A 22,335-nucleotide genomic window follows, 5' to 3' on the forward strand; every position below is an offset into this window, starting at 1 on the left:
TTTATTTGATTCCCTGCAGAGGCCTGTGGAAATTTTTCCAAAAAATTTATATTTTTTCATTTTTTTGAAAGAAAAATTCCATATTTGAATTGTATCCAGTTATGTATGCTTTGAACAATGGGATTTGACCCATGCCTGGGTTGGAGCCCTGTTAAGGCCTTCCTCTCCTCCATGGGGGGCATGCATTTGTTGTACAATTTATATTTAATGTAATATACTGGTTTGATGTTTGTTCTTTTCATTCAGTTGCCTGGCACAATTTTCTATAATTTACAGATATAACTATGTATGTTTTACTTTCGCACCAAGTTTTATTTTAGTTGATGTATTTTTGTCGTTTTTGCACATTGTGCTATAGAATTTATGGCATAGGTTTCCGTGATGTTCTATGGAACTCAGGGTTCCGCAAGAGCCTTATAGGGGGTTCTGCAGTATCAAAAGCTGTAAATTTTTTATAGACATTCTGATAGAAATTTATATATATTTATATATAAAGAAATATTCATGTTTGATTGGGTTCCATAAAACAGTCTTGTAACCATCCAAAGTTTAGTGTAACAGTCATGTAATCTTTGAGGGCTATGCCAAAGTCTCATAATCATTCTGGGTTCAGTGTAGCAGTTGGCATGTAATGAAAGGTTCAAGGAATTGATAATTATAGAGGGTTCTGTGCAAGTATCATAATCATCAAGGGTAGGTAAGAGTCTTGTAATTATTAAGGGTTCCATGGAACAGTCTCATAATTATCAAGGTTTCATGCAAACTGAAAGGTTGGAAACCTCAGTTTATGCTGCACGAATGTTGATGTATATATTTTTTGTTATATTATCTGGCAGTTTCATTTCCATCAAGTATTGATGTTATCTGGCAAGACAACTTGAAAATCAATATTCTGTCACATCATACCCATCTTAATTCACTGAAATGGCTAACAGCAAGCAAGGTTGCAACTAGATGCTTGGTCGGTTGGTGCAAGCATACATTTCAGTGTCCCCCTTTTAACGTTGAAGAAGAGGGTGAAGGGTGAAATTTATGCCCCCTTTTGTTCAGCACCCCAAGGCACCAGACCCACCTGCTCCCCCACCCCTAGTTGCGGCCCTGATGGCAAGTGAACTTTCCATCATCAAAAGCTTGAGTAAATAAAATCATTGCAACACGCTATTCTCATATTCTAATTCTGTTTGAAATAACGATTAAGAAGACGTGATATGACAGATTAATTTTCAAGTTAGGGTAGATCACTTGCAATTCATAGAATTTTTTCTCAAAGTATCTCTAATACTCACCACTTGGTCTGAAGATGAATAAATGATATGAATTTTTTTATGATGCTTTACATTAGCAAATGTCATACCGAATCACCAGTTCGTATACATAAGAACACAGTGATGGGATTCAAATTATTTAACAAGCAGGTCACCGCAAACACACAAATTGGGCTGGCGTTCACCTTCGAGAAATCCATGATTACAGGTGCCATTTTGATGACAGGTTCATAATAATCACGAGAAAATTCAGTATCAGTTTTTCTGAACCAGTGAAAACCAGGTGAATCCCACCACTGTGTGAAAATTTTTTGTAGTTATCAGTGGGTGTGGCAGCCCAGGTCGATAAGGTACTCACCTGAAGTACCAAAGGATGTTTAGAGGTGTCGTGAGTTTGCTACCTGGTTCATCCTTATCAGATTCTTTCATGACACAGGGGTACAACAGAAATGGGTGACCATAGAAAAAGGTTGCTACTGCAGGGAGTTCCACATCGAGGGGTTAGCGCACCAACCGTATTATTATTTCCATTTATCAGGGCCGTAGTGTGCTTTCTCGGGGGCCCCGGGGCAGACTTTTCCTTGGAAGTCCCTCTTATTATTATGCTAAACAACTGTAAACATTTGTGGGGCCTCCATTCGGCTCGGGGTCCATTGGCAGTGCCCCGGTTACCCCAGCCTATTTACGGCCCTGCCATTTACTCTTTAATTCAATAAATTCATTAATTCTTTTTTTTGGACGCGTATAGTGAATCGCCCGGCATAACGGAATCGCTTCGTTTTATCCAAAAAAAGCGTTGTATAGAAGTATAGATAATTTACGTAAGAGGAATAATTTTTGATTTTTTTCTAAATTAAAGGAAAATTGAAAGTTTGAATATAAATTTTGTTTTGAGTAAAAGATGGTTCAAAGTGGTTCGTTATGTAGAGACCATTAAATTTCGAATAAAATTGATCTTATTAAGATAAGTTATTAAATTGCACACAGTGTCATGGAAATATTTTCTGGATATTATGATGAGATGAACTTGGAAAGAAAATCCATCTTGTCTCCACCTCGGCGTGAGGCTCTGAAGTAGAAGCATTAGTAGCCTCTCTTAACTTCAGGAAATTTCCCTCTTCCCTCGGGTGAGACGGTAGAAAGAGATAGCTTTTCTCAGCTCAAGTTATCAAGGAAAAATATTTTCTGGACATTATGCTGAGGTGAACTCGAAAAGAAAAAGTAATCTTGTCTCCACCGGGACTCAAACTCAGGCCTTCTTGCATACCGGCGCACAGTGTATTTAACATTTTTGCGGCATTGACGAGATGTCTAGTGAATCTCTTTCTTTCTCCCTTATTTTAGCATTCACAAGCTCAGACATTTTGAAATGTTGAAAAAAATTCCATTAATTTGACGGGCATTAAGAATCTGGAATAAATAAGTAACTTGATTCAGGTTTTTATTTTTCATTCATTTGAATTCATTCATTTACTAGCGGGCCACGGAATGACCCCTTTTAATAAGTTCAGGATGTGCAACCTTTCTGCAACGGCAAATCTCTGTTTCAAAACTAAGTCAATAAAATGTTTTTTTTTTGTTTTTTAATTTTGAAACATAAAATGTGCAGTGATCTCTCACACGTCGGTGCAAGGGAACAAGAAAAAAAGACGCATAAGTGAGAGAAGCGTATAATGGAATAGCATATATCTTTGACCGTGAATGCAGGAAATCCTCTTATAACCGAGAGAAACGAATAAGTGAGGTTGTGTGGGTGAGAGATCACTGTACCTAGCTCAAATTGTTTGAAGGATTGTTCTATAAATATTGAAATTACTCCGAAAGGGGAAAAAAAATATTTTTCTGTAGTTAAGAAGTAAATTTTTCTAATTTTTTTTTTTTATAAAATTACATTATTTCCAACAATATTGCAGAATAGTATGAGTATACTTGCTTGATGAGCAAAAAAACTGATGAGATGCGGTGGATATATCATCTGAGAGAAACTAAGGATAAATTTGACACTGTATATTCATAATAAAACTAAGTGAAATCTCGATATAACGATATTCTGTGGACGAAGAAAAATATCATAGTAGAGCTGTTATCGTTAAATTGAAAGACCTTCACATTGAATACCGACCACCAGGGCCGCAACTAGATGCTTGATCAGCCGAGGCAAGCACACATTTTATCACCCCCATTTAATGTTCAACGAGACGTTAAAAGGTGAAATTTGCGCCCCCTTCTGGTCCGGGGCAAAAGAGAGAGAGAGACCCACTTGTTCCCCTCACCCCACTTACGGCCCTGTGACCATGGACCACTGGAAACTTCCATACTATAAAATAATTTACTGCGCAGCCTACACAGAAAGTAGTTTCGCGACAACTTAATAAACACTTTCGAAAGGTAGATAGTGCGAAATACCAATTTTGTCAAACACGCTCGAAAGAAAAAATCTTTTGAAGAATTTAAAAATATATAGCAGGGGAATTTCGAGCGAAATATAAAAAGAATATCTTTGTGTGTGTGTGTATATATATATATATATGCATGTATATATGTATGTACACACACACACACACTGGTTAAATTCTGTAAAACAATATCGTTAGAGACGGGATTTATTGTATTAAAGGATATTGCTGTGTTTGTGTGTATCGATAGTTGAACATTATACTAGGCAATTCCGAACAAGATTTAAGAAATACAACGCCACAACAGGCAAAATGCCCAACGAGGTGGCTGAGAAAAAGATCATTGTAGAGGCATTTAAATCATCGAATGTCGTTGTAGCGAGGTTTTACTCTATATACAAACTCCGTAGCGTACGTAGGATTTTCTCATCGCGGGGGGGGGGGGGCGGAATTCACTCAGCATTTTTTTCCTTTCCCGAAAGAGGTTTCGTTTTTTTTTGTTACTGCAAAAAAAAATAAACGTCTCAGCTTGGGTGGTGGGGCGTGAAAAATTCTGGCCTGGGGGCCCGGCACACCATCATATTTTTGTCTCTTGGTAACGCTCTTCCATCGTCTTGATGAAAGGACTCTCTCTGTTCATCACTTGCAGCTCCCAGGTTCTTGGGGAATTGATCAAGGTGATTAGACAGTAAATGGAACTTTTCAATACTCATGTTGTACCCGAGCTCAAAAATAGCTATTCGAAGGTTTTTAACAGCTGGCTGATGCGAAGATATATTTAGCAAAGAGAGAAAATTATACTGCTCTTGCGGGGAATCGAATCCACGTCCTCTCTCCTGCCGCGAGACTGCCCTAGCCCAGCACGTTCTACAGATGGAAGGCCTCCGCACGGGTTGCCAAGTTCTTCTGTAACGTCATTAACACTACCTCGAAACCTTGCCACATTTTGAACCACAGCATCCTATTTCGTTTCTTGTTTTGGCGTAAAATCGTCCTGGTTGACTCACAAATACCGCATGGTGATTGAATGTGGGACATAGAAATCGCCAATTCTGAGCCCGATCATTTCTTTTCCGCACAACGATGATATTGCACAAGCAGCAGAATTTTTTTCTTTGAATATTCTGAGGGAAAATGGACTACTTGTTGACGTCACGAGCATCATGCGGAGGCCTTCTATCTCTAGGAGGTGCTGCTTAGCCTCGGCAAGAGAGAGAACGTGGGTTTGATTTCCCCGCTAGGACAGTAGAATTTTTTCTCTCTCCTAAATATATCCTCGCATCAGCCAGCTGTTAAAAACCTTCGTATGGATAGCGGAGAGTGACATCTTCGGAAAATAGTTATTTTCTAAAAATGGTTAGTGGTTAAATTGGTCCACGGGACATGGGTTGAAGACATACACAATTGATCAGATACAAAGGAAAGAATTTTTCCACGCGTTCCCTTTCAAAAATGAATTCTTTTCAAATCCAAATTATTACTTGACGAAAAGTGCGTTAATTTATGTTACGTTTAGTGATCGTCATTGTCTTGCAATTTTAGAACCTGTGCCTAATGAACTTTTCCATCATTCGCCTTATTTTTAAGAGTCCAAGTGCAGTGTAAAATAATCATTTGGCCATCGTCATTCAATTTCGGAATCGAACTTCGTATACAGTGGAACCCCAAGTAACGGATACACTTTTCTGACTCCCGGCCCCGTAGAATAGAAGTTTAATTTATTTCACTCCCCGTTAGTGGACAGTAAAATCAGGTAAATTAATTTTTTTTTTCCAAGCTCTAATTTATTAATGTTTGGTCATAAATCCAGAATTTATCGCATTTTCAAGTAAGATTATTTCCCACACACACACAAGCTCGTGTTAGTAAATATAATAAATCGTCAATTTATTATTTAATAACATCACAACTATGGTGAATTCGAATGGTAATGTGTGTGTGTGTGTGTGTTTTGATTGTTGATATGTGTGGAAAAACTAACATTACAAGACTGATAATGTTGTTGTGAATGTTTTATCTTCTTCACACTTAATTTAATTCAATTTTTATTGAAAAATATGTGTAGTGCCCGTATCATGTACATGTAAAAATAATTAACTGGCCGAATGAAGAGAAGAAAGGTTATATAAATTTTTCCATATTATCAGACTTCAAGTTTATTTGGGAATTATGCAAATTGCCGGTAAAAGTGAAAAATGTAGTGAAATTTAATCAAAATTCTTTATCGAGACGATTGGTGATCATGCATAATCACCGGTGTATCACTTTTACTGCAATTAAAATGTATAGGAACCAATTGCGACCGAAGACAAGCTTCGTGTAAACGAGGTTCCACTGTATAGCGTACCTCCCTATTAGTGGACACTCCCCGTTAGCAGTGCCGTCCATGGGCGGAGATACGGGGGTGGGGGGCATTGCCCCCCAGCGTCAAAGGTGGAGTCGACTGATCTATAATGTATATATGAATTGACATCATCGTGCCCCCCGACTTCCAAGTCTATCTCCGCCTATGGTGCCGTCCTTAACGCATGAGCCCACAGGGCACCTCAAGAAAAGAGGGACCTCATAAAAATGAGAACTGATTGAAATTGTCAAGAATTTTTCCAGGTAGGGCCTCAGAAAAATCACGTGGCCCGGGGGCACATGATGCTCTTAAGACGGCCCTGCCCGTTATCAAAGTTTTTGGTCCCATGGGTGTCCGTTATCGAGAGGTACTACTGTATGTTTAAAAAAGAAAATGAAAATTATTTTACTTTATTTTATATTCAGTCACTTTTATTATTATTTTTTTGCATCTGGATTGCAGTCATGATTCATCCTCTACTAATATTTTTGAAGTTCACTAATTTTTTTATATTTCCTTGTTTCCGTTCTGTGGTCCTTTTTATTAAACTTGAACATCTATTATCATTTGCATAATTCTTAATAATAATTAACTCTTATCATTTCCATAATAATATACAAAACCATGTAATAAATTACGTGAATGATTTTTACGATTTCCTTTTCAGAAAAGGCTTTTCTCATCTTAAATATGAGCTCAAAAATTATGTTTCCCCCATTTTGACTAAGTACATAGTATAATAGATGGCAGCACATTTTCATCTTATTGACGTTTATATCGTATTTCCCGGGCAGTCCCAGTTTTTTTCGTTTTTCTCGCCGTCCCGAATTTTTTGCAAAAATATCCCTGTTTTTCTCTTTTTTTTAAACGAAGCCTGCTTGAATTTTTATTCTTTAATAAAATCAAAGATTGAAATTACTTTCCATTCAAAAAAATTAAATCACGATAGTTACAAGTATAAATAAGAATATATTGGTCTCATATTTGTCACGAACGTTTTGTTTCATAGAATTCATTTGTCGCCATTGGTGATTTTTCCGTGATAATGCAAATGCAACGCCACAACAGACAAAATGCCCATAATAAATATGGATGTCATATATTTCAAAAATACAGCAACCCAATTAAAAACACAATCACAAAAATTATAAACAGTATACACACATGGATAAAATACTATACAATGCCCATAATGTATTTATAGTTGTCTTTTAGATACTTGGCATTTTTTCCCCGTATTTCTTTCGAAGACATATGGTCAGCCTAATTCCAACTAGTGTTTCTCAAATTGAGGCTGACCATATTTGCTCGAAAAAAATACGTGAAATTGGGCTTCAAAATACTGGTACATTGCCGATAACCGCCTAAAATAGTGCCAAAAGTAAGCGAAGTCGCCAACTCGAGCTAAAATTACAGAAAGTCACCAATCGAAGGAAATAAAGCGCCACTTCAAATTGCAATTAAAAAAAAAACACAAATATGTGAAATAAATAAATATAGTTTGTGGTCGTAATTATGCCAGGGCCATAACTAGGTTTTTTGCCGCCCAAGGCAAAAATTATTTTTTCGCCTCCACAACTTTTAAATTCGATAATTGTGTTCTTTGTTCCCGCCTAAAATTGCCGCCGGCTAAATTCTGTCTCCCATTTAGGAATTAATTCGTTCATTTACGGAACATTCGTTTTTGACTATAGTGAAATCTTTGGATGCGTAGATGCCAAATCTCTTGGCTACACACACTGCGTAATCTTTAAAAAAAGCATGAAAATCTCACATGATAGAAATGAAACTTCTAGGTTGGTGAATTTAACAACTTGATTTTTTATTTATTTATTTATTTTTATATATATATATATATATATATAAAATCAAGTTGTTAAATTATATATATATATATATATAAAATCAAGTTGTTAAATTATATATATATATATATGTGTGTGTATGTATGTATATATATATACATACATACACACACACACACACATATATATAAAACGGGTATTTTAACGGGTAAACAGGTAAAACGGGCATTTGATGACCTTGGAAATCTTACGAACTTTCGAAAAAGTTGCGAAATGATGCAAGTCAAAGCATGATTTTGACGTCACTGATCTAAATCAAATAAACTATGATCAAGAAGTGCCGGAAGTGTATATGAACTCGTGAGTGTTCAGCCAACACCTGCTGTCTACAATAGCTGATGTTGGCTCAGCTCTACCTTTACATAGGGTATTTCGTATTCTGAATACTAAGCTCGGAGAACGGTTTTACAAAACACTGGGTGCATGAGTATCCAGTGCAACTCCTGCTCTGACGTCACGTTGGGATCTCAATAATATAAAAAATTCAAATCTCATATATTAGGATCACCGTATCTAGCCCAGGGCCCTGGATCAAATAAAGAGCTCAAAAGTTATGTGTTCAGTAATTTTGAAATTACGCCTTTCACCAATTCTGAGTTTTCATCGATTCTGGAACTTCTCGTTAATGTTTTGTTCTAAGACCTCTCTCATAAACCTGCATTGATCACATCTTTAATCGAAACTCTAATAAAATTAATGCAATTTCATCATCTATTTACAATACAGAATTAACAGATCATTTCCCTATTATTTGCAAATTGAACTTAAATTATCGTGCTTTAAAATCAGATGATGAGATGGGGAGATACATATTAGAAAAACATTTTACAGCATTAGTATCTTACTTAAAAACTATAATTTTGTTTTTAAGAGTCTAACCCCTGGACTCATCTTTGATGGATTTATGTTAAAACTTCAACCAATAGTACACAATCATTCTAAATACAACCATAATACTCCTAACAAGAAATCTTACAAATTTTGGATAAATTTAGGTCTAGCCCACTTGATTGAGATGAAACAAAAATTAAATTTAAAAACTAAAAAATATATATATCCATACGAACGTATCAAACATATTTGCAAAAATGTTGCAAATTTTCTCAAATACAAAATGAAATAGCTAAGCAAAACTATTACACTGTACAATTTTTAAATTGCAACATATCAACTGAGCGCTGGAAACTAACAAATAAAATACTAGGATCTAACATCAAAAATCGCACACTACCCACTGAAACAAATTTGCATCTCCTAGCTAATAACTTTAACAGTCATTTCATAAATATTGCTCAGCTGAATATTTAGCACTCACTGACATTATTAGCAATGACCTCATCAAAATTAGAAATTGGTTTCAATGTAACGATCTACAAATAAATGTAACAAAAAGTAAATTTATTAATTTTTCCCTTTAATACATTCCTCAACTCAACTATGTAATATAACTTTCCATGTCTGTTCTCATTTCACTTCATGCGCGTGCCAACATACAGTGGTACAAAATGATAACTTTCTACAATTTGTATGTTCTAATGAAAACTCCATTTTTCTTGCTCCAACAGACATTGGTGAAATTAGAAAAATTGTAAGGTCCTTGCCCAATTCTGCAACTTGCTTTGGTATCATAACTGTAAAGGCTCTAAAAAGTCTTCCTTCCCCCGCCCCCCGTACTTTACAACTTCTTGCAGATCTTAATAATTGTATCGAAAATCGGGAATATCCCAAGTCTCTCAAATCAGCAGTTGTGATCCCTATTTACAAGAATGGAGATTCAAATGGTTTGCATAACTATAGACCTATTTCTATCTTATCTCAAACCTCTAAAAATTTTGAAACGCTTATTAAATCTAGAATTTACTCTTTTTTATCTACTAATAATTTTTTTTCGAATTATCAACATAGTTTTTTATTTTACCTTTCACATACAGAATCTGTTCTCTTGACATTCACTGAATTTGTTTATAAGAATATAGATCATTCTAAAAAAACAATAGGAGTATTTCTAGACATCAAAAAAGCCTTTGTCAGTGTGAATCATAATATACAACTCACGAAATTACATGCTTATGGAATTGGAGGAAATGCATTCAGCATCATCTAATCTTGACAATAGAACCCAGATCGTAAAACGCAAAAGCTTTCTGAGTAATACCATGCAAATAAAAACGGGAGTCCCTCAAGGATCGGTAATGGGTCCGCTGCTATTCATAATCTTTATTAACGACCTTCGTAACCTCGACATAGTAGGTAAAATTATCACCTTTGCTGATGACACAGTCATACTTTATTCAGGAGCTGAATATTTAGCACTCACTGACATTATTAGCAATGACCTCATCAAAATTAGAAATTGGTTTCAATGTAACGATCTACAAATAAATGTAACAAAAAGTAAATTTATTAATTTTTCCCTTTAATACATTCCTCAACTCAACTATGTAATATAACTTTCCATGTCTGTTCTCATTTCACTTCATGCGCGTGCCATTGTCTTGAACAAGTAACATCCATTAAATACTTTGGCGTTCATATTGATCAAAATTTAAAATGGAATTCGCACATTAAGAACCTTCAAACTCGGCTACGTTTCGTTTTACATAAATTCTATCATCTAAAACCGTGCATTAATAATCACTTTCTCATAATATTCTATTATTCAATGTTTCATTCATATTTAACGTATGGTCGCTCAGTTTGGGGAGGAGATTATCTAACTCTAATATTAAGGTTATTTCTCTCAAAAAAAGCTATAAGATACATCACATCAGATTAATTATGTCAGTCCCCTATTTGATCAATTTTAAGAATTGAAAATTCTCCCAGTGCGTTACTCTACTTATATAAATCCTTATTAATAATAAAAAACACCAATACTCCTTACCCCTTAACGTATCTCGTACATCTGCTCGTCTAAATGCCATATACTTACTGCCATTAGTCTTAAAAATATTCTTAAAAAGCACTTCAGCTTTCTGAATCCGAAATCCTATAATAATCTACCCAGAGAAATCACTGAAACTGTTGCATTTACTCCCATTAAAACACGTCTCAGGCTCTATTCGCTCGAACTCACTAACATTGAATCCCATTTCTGATTTCATCCTCTCACATTATGCTTAATTAAATCGTATCTTTAAATCACCTTCCATAAATGCTGTACAAATGCCAGCTCCATATTTATCATATACAGTATATCATTAACATGTTTTAATTTTTTTTTCTGTATTTGGGGCACAAATTATGTCTTTATTAAGAATTCATGTTGATATTATTAATATGTAATTTTTATAGCACCTACACCGTTGCATGAGATTATCCTTTTTTATTCACCACAATTTATATACAGGGTGATTATAAAAAAACTATCCCGACATATGGGCCCCTAACTATCATACCATTCACAGAAACTGAATGAAATTTTGGCATAAGGTATTTTGTAGTATGCGCTCAAGAATGATATGGAAAACAACAGTGTCACTCTAACAGTTACGGTTACAGTGAGAAAATTTCGAAAATATCAAACGGCAACACCAAGTTTTTTGTATTGGAATGTGATCTCCATTGTGAAAAACCCTAAATAGCGTTCGAACGGCAACTGTAGTATGAAAATCACCGGCGGTAGATAGGCTAAAATTGAGGACAACCAATAAGGACAGAGAAGCAGCATAAAATAAAGCATTTTATTGTGTTTCACAAATTTTCCACATGACCTTGTGGAGGACTAATCAGGCTGGGATCTGAGCCGAAGAAACGGTGTGACGAATGAAACGAACATTAATGCTCTGGTGCACGGCAAAGTCCTTTTTACTTTTTCCTTGCCTAGCTCCGGGGATTTTCGTGCTACAGGTGCCATTCCAACGCTATTTAGTGTTTTTCAGTATGGAGATCGCATTCCAATACAAAAAACTTGGTGTTGCCATTTGATATTTTCGAAATTTTCTCACTGTAACCGTAACTGTTAGAGTGACACTGTTGTTTTCCATATCATTCTTGAGCGCATACCTCAAATAACTTATGCCAAAATTTCATTCAGTTTCTGTGAATGGTATGATAGTTAGGGGCCCATATGTCGGGATAGTTTTTTTATAATCACCCCGTATATTATACATATTTATTTATTCATTCTATTTTCATTGTGACTACTACCTTTCTCTGTTGTACTTTTGTTCACCATGTATCTGAAAATAATGTTACTGTACTGTATTTTAATAACCTATTCATTGTAACAACCAGTATGGGACATCGTATCCTTGGTTGCCATCAACATTATAACATACATATTCACATTAATTGCAAAATAAATTTGAAATTGAAATTGAAAATTTTTGTTAATTAATTGTTTTATTCATGAATTTTCAATTATTTTAATCCCTAATTTTTCATCAATTTTGAATTTATAATTAGTACCGTATTATCCCTTTCAATAAGTTAAAATTATCAATAATTCTGAAATTATCTCTCAAAAAAAAAAGTTCTGTTTTTATATTTAAATTCTAATATGTGCGTATTTCTACCCTCCTTTCAGCTATATACGTATGTATATACAGTCAAAGGCTCTTATCAAAAAATCCCGGATAATATTATCATTCAGTTATTGTTATCACTTTCGCTAAGTACGGAACGTATCAAATTCATAACATAGGGAAAAGTTTAATTATTGTTATCAAGACTTCGGTTTAAGTTATCAATTTTTCTTTTTCCATATTTTGTAGCTAAGGTTGAACCAGACTCATTTTTTCCCCATAAGTTATCGTTATGAAGGCTCACTTATTAACAAAAATTTCTGTACTCTGTTCACAATCTCGTAATCGTGAGTGCCGCAATGATCCATGTACGTGTAGTGCTGCTTTTTACTAAATGGCTTTCCTATAGAGACGGAATGTATGAGGTGAAAAAAAACCCTACTTTTTTCAACAGCTCTTAGTCAGTTTCTTTCAACTGATAACATTCACAGTTTTCGGTCGGAAGACTTTTATCAGGGAATCTATGTAAAGTACAGTATATACCGTACATTATAAAAAGTATCGTACACTGCTCAAAACAATTAGGGGAGCACATGGTTTTAACAAAATTACGCAAAGATGTATACCGATAAGTAACGCAAAATGAATCATCCATAATTTAAAGCCTAGCAGGAAACGGAAGAAGAAAACTTCATATGCAAATCAAAGTTCATGACGTCAAAAACCAGAAAAAGGAGATAAGGGCAGAAATCGGGATGTTGCAGAAACGTCTGTTTTACTGCCGTAACTGTGAAATTCGATTGCGCAGTATTTTTTTTTTGAGACAAGGTGACTTGAGGATGTCTCAACAACGTGATTTACCGGAATCCATGGCATGGCGTGTTATAGGCAGACTGGAATCCGGGCAAACACAACGTAGTGTCGCGGATGCCGTTGGAGTCGCCAGAAGTGTTGTTGCAAGGCTATGGAATCGATTCCAAGAAACAGGAAATGTTAGACGTCGACCAGGGCAAGGTCGGCCACGCGCCACTACAGCAACTGATGACCGGTATATAAGGTTAACAGCCCGTCGAAACAGAACAGAGAATGCTACGCAGCTGTAAAGACGGTTGCTCTTGGCAACAGGACGAAGGGTGTCCAGCCAGACAGTACGTAATCGGCTTCATGAGGGAAGGCTCTATGTACGTAGGCCAATGGTCTGCATTCCGTTGACCCCACGCCACCGTGCGGCCCGAAGAAGATGGGCTGCTGAACATCGAGATTGGGAGCAACATGATTGGAGCCAAGTGCTGTTTACAGACGAGTCCCGATTCAGTCTGGAGTGTGACACCCGACGTGTTCTGGTATGGAGGGACAGGGGCACTCGAAATAACCCTGCATTCGTTCGTGAAAGGTCACAATACAGACGAGCTGGTTGGATGGTATGGGGTGGAATCAGCATAGGCGGACGTACGGACCTGCACATCATTCGGAATGGCACTTTGACGGCCCGAAGGTATGCAGACGAAATACTGCGACCTCATGTCATCCCTTACGCTGGAGCCATTGGAGATTCCTTTGCTTTCCAGTATGATAATGCCCGACCGCATAGAGCTCGTCTGGTGGAGAACATGCTTGAAGCTGAAACAATACAGCGTATGGAATGGCCAGCGTGCTCTCCTGACCTGAATCCAAGTTTGGGACATGCTCGGACGACACATTGCTGCGCGACCAAGGCCGCCTGTTACTGTCCGAGACTTGCAGATTGCACTTCTTGAGGAGTGGAACAGTATTCCCCAAAGTCTGATCGATAACCTCATCGCATCCATGGCAAACAGGTGTGCAGCAGTCTTAGCTGTTCGAGGAGACCACACGCCCTATTAAAACTCATGCATCATGTCTAAACAGTACTTTTTTTTATCGTTTACATGTAACCAAATTGTTGCCCGAAATCATCTTTTCATGTTTTTTCCATATTTTCAAAGAACTAAAGCTTAATTCCAAATTTTTTTACGTCTTTTTTCTGTATTGCGCATTGATACGCGTGTACTATCAATTGTATGCCAATACGTGGCTGTCTCGCACGGTTTTCTTCACTTTTTTGCTTGCTCACCTACTTGTTTTGAGCAGTGTAGAAATGCGGAAATTTGGTGGGGTTTTTTTTTCTGTCACATCAATTATTTTAAAAATTGTATTAAATACTCGATTTTTGAAATTTTTTGATTTTTGAGTTCGCTTAGAGATATACGAAGCCCAGGAAATTAAATATGAAGTAATTAGCCGGACCTAATTTCGAGTTGGATATCCATGCAATAACATTGATTTCAACTTTTTATTTATACCTTCTCAAGCGTGAAAATTTATGTCTCCGTATTGTGTCTTTTAATATTCAACTGCATAAATTCATGTGGGTTTGGAAAATTTTATTGTGGGTTATTTTAAAATTAATTATGGGCCGTAAAAAGTACATCGAAAAAATTCCACAGCTTTAATTAAGCATTTTTTGAAGCAGAAACAGGCAGACATAGATAACTTGAAGTTCAAAGGGAGGGGGGAATCGAAATACCTAGCACCCTTTAAAAAAAAGAAAAATATATATAATTATTTTTACGTTTCTTTAAATCTAGATTTGTTTCTCTCATGAATCGCGTAGGAAGTCACCATATTGGTGACACGGTTTGCATGTCCCTCAAAGAAAGAGGGAGATATCACGTGATCCAAAAAAGCCTCATTGGAGAAAATCCGGGCAACGCCGGGTATTATAGCTAGTATCCTATAAAAATGATCGCTCATGATCACCTTTGTCCAGAGCCGCCTCTAGGGACATGCGACGGGTGCGGTCACACCGGGCCCAGTGCTTTGAAGGCCCCGCACTTACGGTAAATTATTGGAGGCTTTTGCCAATTACTGAATTATTTCTTGCATTAATTATAAGAATTTCATTGATTTTGGAATTTTTTCATGCCATTAATTCCGAATTTTCACGAATTGCGGAGTTATTAATTTTTATCGATTCTGCAATCTCCCCCCCCCCCCCCCGTTAGTTCTAAATTTTTCTCCATTGGTTCTGAATTTTCATTGATGCTGGGGAGTCATTTCTTTTATTAATTCGGAATTTTCATCAATTCTGGAATGCTTTGCCGTTAGTTCTGAATTTTTATCAATTCTGGAACTACATCTTTCATCAATTGTGGAATTATTTCTTCCATTGGTTCTGAGTGTTCGTTGTACAGGAGTTGTTTCTTTCAATTATTTTCAACTCATCAATTCAAGATTCTCATTTGTTTCTCTCATGAGTTACAAATTACCTTCTGTGCTGAATTTTTATCAATTTTTGTGTTTATTTACATTTAATTGTGTGTTAAAAATTTTTTTTCTATGGCTATTTCTCAGCATTTTTGAATATTCTGAAATAATAGATGCATGGGCGGAGATACGGGGGGGGGGCGGATCTAATGTACAATATGTGTATGTATGGATTGGCATCATCATCGTGCCCCCCAGCAATAATGACCTCCCCCCCCAGACTTCTAAGTCTATTCCGCCTATGAATAGATGCCGATTCCGTTCCCCCACAAAACATATAAAATCGGGGGGAAGGAGGTACTAAACATTTTTGGTGCCTCGAAATTGTCAAGATGCACCTGGCCTCGCTATTATTTTTGCACGGGGCCCCGCGTCTGGTAAGAACGGACCTGCCTTGGTCATGTATGTTAGCGAACGGTATGCCGCGGTATCGCAGTTTAACATGAAATCGTTTGGAAAAAGTAACAATATATTTTCAGGGATAAAATTGTTTTGAACGTAGTAATTGAGCCAAGATTCAGAACCATTGTGCTATGCCAGTTTAGTGTGCCGCAATAATGTCTCGAGAAGGGGGGATGTTACTTGAAATTACCTTTTTCTTCCAAACAGTGGCAAGGCCATTTCGCGAGCCTTCTTAAAACACAGATCATATGATCACCCTGTAAGTACCATTTTGTTCATTATCTATGTATTATTATTATTCTGATTCCACCTTGTTTTCCTTCCGCGATATGCAGAATTCCCGGGTGCATTTTTTATATGAGATCATGGAAGAGAAATATTTTACTAGGTGGAACTAAACGCTGATACACTATATCTGAATGAAAATTTTTTGAAAATCTTTGAAAATCTTTTGAATTCTTTGAAAACTTTTTTTGAAATCTAATAAAACTAATTTACTAAGTATATCTCGTTATTCACTGGAATGGGTACTCGTCGTATACTGGCAAGCAAAAATTTTCGACACTTGGCGTCTTACCTAAAAGAAAATATTATGTTGAGATGAACACTTTGTGAGCTATGAGAAATACAATAAAAGTTCGTTGGAACGAGTACGGCTTATAACGAGAATTTCACTATTACGAGGAATTCGCAAGTGATTGTCAGCAGCTAATGTTAAAGATACAAAAAATATTCGATTATAACGTGTTATTTATGAATGAAAATCAGAACACATTCACTATAACGACAACGAAAATTCTGGAAAAGCACGTTGTCTTTTCTCCTTTCTTTAAGAATTATGCATAAAATGAATCGAATAAACAGGGGTCCCAGAAAACGACAATATTTCAAGACAGGCAATCCTAGTTTCTGGGACACTTTTTTTAATCCAAAATAAGTCCACATTTACAGCTGTGTCATGTATCTTGCAATAGTGGTCAAAATGACAGTTCCTCTAGTTCGTTCTAGTGTTAACCCATTTTTGACCGCTCCTCAAATTCACGACAAAATTACACAATTATTTTATATATGATAACTGTTTACTTAAATAACATATTTGAGAAGTTTCAAAAAATTGGCTATTAATTTAGCATGTTTTTTTTTTATAATTAATGTAAATTTACAATTGATAAACTTTCTAATCAATATAAATGAATTAACTTAATTTAATTAAAATAATTAGTGATTACGATACTGTGGAAACCTCATGTATCATGTGACAGAAGCATTTAAGGAAAAAATATATTTTTTTTATTTGAAAAAAAAAAATTTCTGTTCATGGTTATGGAGAAAAAATTCCACATCGAAAATCAGGATAAAATTTCCAAAAATTTTATATTTGAAAAGGCATAAAAAATCAAATTTTTTGTAAACAAATTTTAAAAAACACTGGTACTCATTGAACCTTTTAATTTCCAAAAATTTAAATTTCATATAAAAATTTGAATAAAAAATTAATTGAAAATTTTTTTTAAACAAAGCGTTGCGCAAATGCGACGTCAGTCAAACATATTGGGAGAAATCGAGAAGCTATCCTTACTTAGGCAAAATGCCCAACGAGACGGCTGAGAAAAAGTTGCCCATAACAAATATGGATGTCATATATTTCAAAATCACAGCAACCCAATTAAAAAGACCATTACAAAACTAGAAACAACACATATACATGACAAAATTTTATACAATGCCCATAGAAAATATTTATGGTTGTCTTATATATTCTAAACATGGGATAGCTTTTCGGTTAACCCCAACATGTTGATCATATTTGTTTTTAAACTTGTCAATTGTGTTAGAATTTACTACCTCCGTGTGGGTAAGCTATTCCATTTATTTACAACCTCATTTGAGAAAAAGACAAAACGAAGACTCCGTAGGTGAGACAACCATAATTTTTTATAGGCAGTATATTTACATTTTATCATAATTATTTGTTTTTTATTGCTCTTATCGGGTTGCTGTATTTTCGATATGGTTTAGATATATATTCAACATCCATATTTTTCAGGGACATCTTTTTTTCAGCCACCTTGTTGGACATTTTGTCTGTAGTGGCCTTTGTATTTGGATTTGTATAAATGTGGGAACGTTCAATGATCAAACTCTGCTAAAACATTTAAATGCCTAAATACATGTATTAAAACTGACATAAATATTAATAATATTACGCAGCTCCTAAAATTCAACGTAACCAGCACCGAATAATTTTTGTGATTTTGGATTGTGCTCAGTACTAAAGAGTTGTGAATTTTCAGAAATATACTTTTCACTTATTCCAGCGTTGAAAGTAATTCTGCTCATCTAGTTAGATTAATCATTAAAATGAGAGACAATTTCATAAAAAAAGCTATTTGTAATTCTAAGAAGAATCAAATAATTTTTTTCTAATTAAAAAAAATGATTGGAATGTGTGTATATATGTACAAATTCTAAAGAAATTCTTAATATCTGGATGAAAAAATTGAAATTGAAGATAAAGTGGATGGAATCGATAAATCCTTGTATGGAATATTTTTTAATGTTTTTATCTGATTTAATTACTATTTTTTTCGTCTGAATTTCATTCCGAATTCTAATGCTAATTTTTTCTCCCATTCAAATCTGTTGTCTTGTCACGTATCAAATTCATTTTTCTTTACTTTTCTTATCATTTTTCTCAGAGGAAAAAAAAAAAAAATCAAGATTAACGTTTTCTTTTAATTTTGATATTTTCCCGTAAGTATTTAATTTTACTTTATCTGATGAGAAAGTTTGATGCGTCTTTGATCATTAAAACCAAGAATAAAGAAAAATTTCTACTTAGTCTTTATCAAACAAACTTTCCCATCGCATAAAGTAAAAGTAAATACTTTAAGAAAATATTGAAAAAATAAATAAATCATCGAATAATTTTTATTTTTTCCCCCCTTAAAATGTAGATTTTTTTTGAGAATAATTCTGCGCAGGGCCCTGGAAGGAAGAAAGTCATTATCTTTATTCATTGTTATTTTCCAACTTAATATGTTTGGGAAAAGATTGCGAAATATTCGAATATTGGTTTGTGTTATGATAAAACAGATACAGTTAGTTCGTCTGCCACGAGAAGTAACTTCAGCGTTCCCACGCCACGTGATATGACACCTCTATTCCAATAAGCTTTAATAAAGCTTAACTAAACAGGAGTTTTGGACAGTTTGGTGCTGTTTTGAACAAAGAGGTGTGAAGGTGGTTTAGAAAATGGAACGAGAAGAAAATAAATGGTTATTATTGAAATTTAAGTAACTCGAGGTAGACTTCCTTAAAGAAGAGGGGCGGACAACCTTTTTGTTGTCTTAGATGAATTCATGCTGTTTTTTAACCCCCTTCACGTACAGGCTGTTGGCAACAAATGTTGATGATCTGTATTTGAAATATCGACGATAAAACCAGTTTCCTTGTTAGTATGTTAGAAATAGAAGGGTGAAAAATACAGATTAGTGGCAGTAGACTTCACTTTCACCCTCGTCCTCTTTTCACACTTTCCTCTTTATTCTGTCACTTATAAATATATAATAAAAGACACATATATTGTGTGTGGGGAAAATCACTAAAAGGAGTATAGATAAAACAACTTCCCTTCATAGGGTTAAAATAAAGCTTCGCGATGATTAGAAAACAGGTAAAAAAAACAGGTAGAGCGCTGGAATGAGAGAATTTCTTCCATTTGCGTTTAGACAAGATGTGTCGATAAGGGATATTATTTGCTTGTCCCAATGAGAATGTGCAGTTTCAGATCAATATCGTAAATTTTTGTAAGTTGTAGCAGAAATAAATTTAATTGGTCAATTATAAATTGTGTCAGAAATATTTTTTTCCTAATCAAAGCAATCGGTTATAAGTGATAGTGTGTGAGATTTATTCGAGTATGTCGTAACTGTAACTGGCCACATTACCTTACGACTAACGTTATGTAATACTTTGTTCTTAATAACGATGATTCTGAATTCCATTCCAAGCTATAGGAACAAGAAGTTATTATATCTGGTGTCATTTCTCATGAAAATCAAACATAATACTGTACCATAAAAAATGAATGTTTTTTTGCACACGTACAAACTTTTTTCTTTCTTTTCAGAAACGTCGTGATGCTTTGATGCATTTTTCGCAACTGGGGAATTGCCGTTGGCAGAATCCATCCCGCCTTTGGCCATGGATAACGACTGATATCATTTCATCAATATTCTTCATCTACTCTGTGTGCCGCCATCCTTTGGGATGTTTCATCTTATTGGCAAGACATTGTTTGTCCCCAAAGATTTACGGAAAGAACAAGCATAAGAGAGCAAAGTATCAAAATAATGTTTGGTGCGTGTACATACACAAAAACGTATAAAATAATCAGATGCTTTTATACGTTTTCAGGATGGTACCTCCTGTATATTTATATAAAGTATGCTATATTAAATAATAACGCCTGTTCAATACGAAATAGGCATATTTGTTCAGTAAAGAATGCAGGAAAGATTTGGTGAGCGACTCTGAGCTGGTTTCGAACTCATGTAGAGCGTCCTTAAATGTATTTGTCGGATGGTATATCACCCCCATGGAAGTTGGAGCGTCATATCACTCACAACGCGATCATTCCTCAAACAATATTTCATGAAAACAATACGAATTCTAATAGTTTAAAATATATTTTAAATCGTGGGAAATTATATATGTATATTTCTTTGTAAAGTTTTGAGAAAATCCTCTGATCGCGTATATATACGCTCGCACATCACCTTAAAAGTCAGAGGCAGTCTTTCAAATTATGTTCGTACAACAACACAAGATTCGAAGTAAATTAATTCTGTTGGAAACTCATTAAGAACTAAACTTAATTACATCACGAACAGTTTAATTAACTCACCAAAAACATATAAGAAAATGTTTCGTGAAATGAAACAAGAGAAGACAAAAATTACATGCTTCATCTTGATTGTACTTTTCTTTTACCCTATGTTGAAGACTTTTTCGCTGTGAAGGAAAATTTCTGTTACATGACATATATGTACAAAAAAAAAAAACCAAAAACAAAATTCGACAATGGCGAATTAGATGCTACTTATATTTGTAAATTTAAAATAAAAAAAAATCAGAAAGAAATTGTATGCGTCAAGAGATAATTATGCAAATCAACAGCCGAGAAACTTTCGGACGTTTCTTGTATGTATTACTTTTGTTTGAAAAGATAAATCATTGTTGTCATTTGATAGTGCTTTATTGAACTCTTTATTTAAATATAACTTATACTAAGTTGAATATAACTTATTTAAGTGTACTTTATTCAAATACATAAAAATACGTAAAGTGCTAGACATTCCATTTATTGCTGTATTGTTTTCACTAGATGCTCGAAAATTAGTTTGTTTTGTGTCAATAGATTGATATAATCATCGCTGTCACGCAAATAATAATAAAAAATTTCAGTTATATTACCTATAAAACGAGAAATTTTATTCCCATTATTTGCGAATTTCTTGATTAAAGAATGTCTTTTCAAGAGATCATCCCTTCAAGATATCAATCCTTTCTTTGTTCTAGTCTTGGTAAAAATATAAAGTATTTTCGATGTCGTACTTCAAAACACAACTTGCGCATACTCAACTTCCTCCAGAGCTATCGGCTGTTGCAGTTGTTGAATGTACCAGATAACGTTTTCAGAATTATGTGCTTGATTTACGCACGAGAACGGCGATATCCAATTGCCTTGGTATTTGGAGGAACCACACACTATCTATCGATTCCAAACCATCTCAAGAGTGCTTCGGACTTATTATCGGCGTTAGTTGCATTTCTACAGAAGCTCTTTATTATCGGGATTTCTCTCCTTGTGAGTTCTAGAGATTCCATTGGAATTCTCTTCAGTATATGTGTTTGCGCCTGTAGTGGTATTACGACTTGCGCAAATTTTGAACCAACTACGTCGTTCATGAATAACTAAAGCAAATATTTCATTCTCAAATAAACATAACCAAACTGCCAGTTTTCACTAATTTGGTTTTGGTCTATAACGCGGTTAAGTGTACGTTTTCCCCCATAGTTATCGAACAGAGTTCTAGCATAAGTTTTTTAGATAATTTTAAGTAGCGAATTTTTTTGATGTTCGAATGATCTAACTATCAGACTTTCCCTATATAACTCAAAATATAATTACACGGTAGCTTCCTATAATGGATACGATTTTGTATGGAAATATTAATGCTATCCTGTAGAAAAACACCTGATGTGACTAATTTCTTTCTTCATCAGAAAAATAACACACTAATTAAT

The sequence above is a fragment of the Pholcus phalangioides genome, unplaced genomic scaffold (assembly GCF_987345545.1).
Source record: "Pholcus phalangioides strain wild (caught in Gottingen) unplaced genomic scaffold, Ppha-v1.0 ptg000007l_1, whole genome shotgun sequence".
NCBI lineage: Eukaryota > Metazoa > Arthropoda > Arachnida > Araneae > Pholcidae > Pholcus > Pholcus phalangioides.